Raw genomic sequence first — 2,970 nt, 5'->3', positions numbered from 1 at the left:
GTTCAAGCAATTCTCCTGCCTCAGCCACCCGAGTAGCTGAGACTACAGGCACATGCCACCACGCCCAGCTAATTTTTTTTATTTTTTTTGTATCTTTATTTTTTTTTAATTGCATTTTAGGTTTTGGGGTACATGTGAAAAACATGCAAGATTGTTGCATAGGTGCATACGTGGCAGTGTGATTTGCTGCCTTCTTCCCCTTCACCTATATGTGGTATTTCTCCCCATGCTATCTCTCCCCGACACCCCACCCCTCGCTGTCTCCCCCCACTCCCCCACAACAGACCCCAGTGTATAGTGCTCCCCTCCCTGTGTCCATGTGTTCCCAATGTTCAACACCCGTCTATGAGTGAGAACATGCAGTGTTTGATTTTCTGTTCTTGTGTCAGTTTGCTGAGAATGATGGTTTCCAGGTTCATCCATGTCCCTACAAAGGACGCGAACTCATTGTTTTTGATGGATGCATAATATTCCGTGGTGTATATATGCCACAAAAAATATGGAACACTTCATGAATTTGCGTGTCATCCTTGCGCAGGGGCCATGCTAATCTTCTCTGTATCGTTCCAATTTTAGCATATGTGCTGCCGAATCGAGCACTTTTTTTTTTTTTTTTTTTTTAGTAGAGACAGGGTTTCACCATGCTGGCCAGGATGGTCTCGATCTCTTGACTTTGTGATCCACCCACCTCGGCCTCCCAAAGTAGTGGGATTACAGGCATGAGCCACCGTGCCTGGCCCAGCTTTGTTTTCTAATTCACTAATTATTTCTTTGGCTATGTCTAAAATGCTGTTTAACTCATCCAATGATGTTTTTTCCTGTTCCATAACTGTATTTTTATAGCTATAACTTTTGTTAGAGTCTTTCTCAAATCTGCCTGTTCTTTTTTCCATTTTATTCAGTCTTTACCATATGGTTAATAGCTCTTTCTTTCTTTTCTGTGAATATTTTAAACACTTTGCATTAGAGTACATTTTAGATTTTTCTATTAATTCTATTTTCCTTGGGAGGCTATTCTTCCTATTTCCTTCTGACTGCTGCTTTTCTTACTTTTGACCCCTTGTGAGCTCAACTCAGTGGGGGATGCTTTCTGTGGGAGTCTCTCATTCCCAAATTGTAGAAGAAATCCTGCAGAGAGGCTTCACATTTGCCTCTCTCAAGCTCCCGAGATGTGCCGGTTATGCTAATTTCTTGGTCCCCTTCGTAACTTCAGAAGCCCTGCCCAAAGCATTGAAGGCCAACATCTGGCTCCAAAACTCCATGAGCCATTTCAACTTCTCCCACTAACGCTCTCATTTGATGTTCCCTTTGTATTCCCGGCAGCTGGAAATTTTCTGCTCTTAGTATAAAGCTGGTTGAGCTTTCAAAACATTTTTGAACTATATTTTCTTCAGTGTCTCCATATGTAGTCATTTTTTATATACTGTTTTATTTTCTCATTTCTTTATAGCACACAGTTTAGCAAATAACTGTACACTATCTTGTCCATTTCTTAAGTGTGTATGTTTTGTCTCCCTGACAATATGTAGATGCTCCTCGATATGGGCAGAATTGTCCTCCCAAAATTCATAAGCTAAAGTCCTAACCCTCAATTAGTATCACTGTATTTGGACATAGGCTCTTTGAAGAGGTGGAGTTCAATGAGGTCCTGTGAGGGGGGCTCTATCCAATATGACTGGTGTCCTTACAAGAAGACAAGTTCAGGGCCGGGCGCGGTGGCTCATGCCTGTAATCCCAGCACTTTGGGAGGCCGAGGTGGGCGGATCATCCGAGGTCAGGAATTTGAGACCAGCCTAGCCAACATGGTAAAACCTCAACTCTACTAAAAATACAAAAATTAGTGGGGCATGGTGGCACATGCCTGTAGTCCCAGCTACTTGAAAGGCTGAGGCAGGAGAATCGCTTGAACCTGAGAGGCAGAGGTTGCAGTGAGCCAAGATTGTGCCGTTGCACTCCAGCCTGGGCAACAAGAGCAAGACTCCACCAAAAAAAAAAAACAAAACAAAAAAAGACAAGATCAGTATACAGACACTCACAGAGGGAAGTCCACATGAAGAAGCAGAGAAGACGGCCATCTGGAAGTCAATCCTGCTGACACCTTGATCTTGGACTTCAATCCCCTAGAACTGTGAGAAAATTCATTGCTATAGTTTGAGCCCCCTAATCTACGGCACTTTGTGACAGCAGCCTGAGCAGTCTCACACGCTTCCTTCCTTCCTCTGCGTACTCAGCCAGCACATAGTCAGCCCTCATATGGAGCCGACACACCCGTGACCAGCAACGACTGCGCGCAGGGCTCACTGGAGACGCACTGACACCTCGACTTCTTTTCCCACCCACTGCCCCCGTGAGGCTGTGAGCCAAGCTGGTCCCCATCAGCTATTTGTAAGCCTTCCCAGCCCCTTCTCCCGCTCCTCTGCCTCGATCCCCTAAATAAAGCAGTCTCCACGCTGAGGCCTGGCCCTCTGCCCTCCCACTCCCAGGGTGGTCCTTACCAAGGCTGCCCCCACCCTCCCTCCGGGCCAGCATCCAGGCTCAGCTCTCCCCTGACCCTGGTTCTTTCCACCCCTGTCTTTCCATGGTCCTCTGGACACGACACGGGCGAGGCCACGGCTTTGGCTTTCCCCACGAAGGGGACAGCTTCTTCAAGTCTCCAGCTCGGGCCTCCCAGCCTCCCTAGCTCCGCTTTGATGTCTTCCTCTCTGCCACAGCAGTGGGTCCTGTCAATTCAACCTCCCAGTTGTCTCCACCTCTGCCCTCCCATGCCACCCCAGGCCACCGGCTCTGTAGGGCCTTCTCCTCCCCGGAGGTCCTTCTGGCTTTTGTTTTCTTAAAGCTGAAGGTCTCAGGAGAACTTGGAGGGTTTACTGAGCAAGTACAAGGAAAGAAGGGGCATGTCTGACTGGAAGCAGGGGACAAGGTCCCCCTCCCTCAATTAGAGGACAGGAGGGAACGATGGGCTAGGGCCGG

The 2,970-nt window shown here is 47.6% G+C and overlaps 1 non-coding gene across 1 annotated transcript; it reads right to left on the bottom strand.

Moving 5' to 3' along the window:
* Nucleotides 1–493: 493 nt before the first annotated feature.
* On the bottom strand, nucleotides 494–600 carry LOC135273792 (U6 spliceosomal RNA). The gene has a single exon (XR_010341594.1). It is a non-coding gene; the product is annotated as a U6 spliceosomal RNA (small nuclear RNA).
* Between the last annotated feature and the right edge of the window lie 2,370 nt (nucleotides 601–2,970).

This window comes from Aotus nancymaae, unplaced genomic scaffold (genome assembly GCF_030222135.1).
Source record: "Aotus nancymaae isolate 86718 unplaced genomic scaffold, 86718_ANA_hifiasm-v0.15.2.pri h1tg000008l, whole genome shotgun sequence".
NCBI classification, from domain to species: Eukaryota; Metazoa; Chordata; class Mammalia; order Primates; family Aotidae; genus Aotus; species Aotus nancymaae.
Note: the sequence above shows the minus strand (reverse complement) of the source record. Positions and strands in the feature narration are given on the sequence as shown.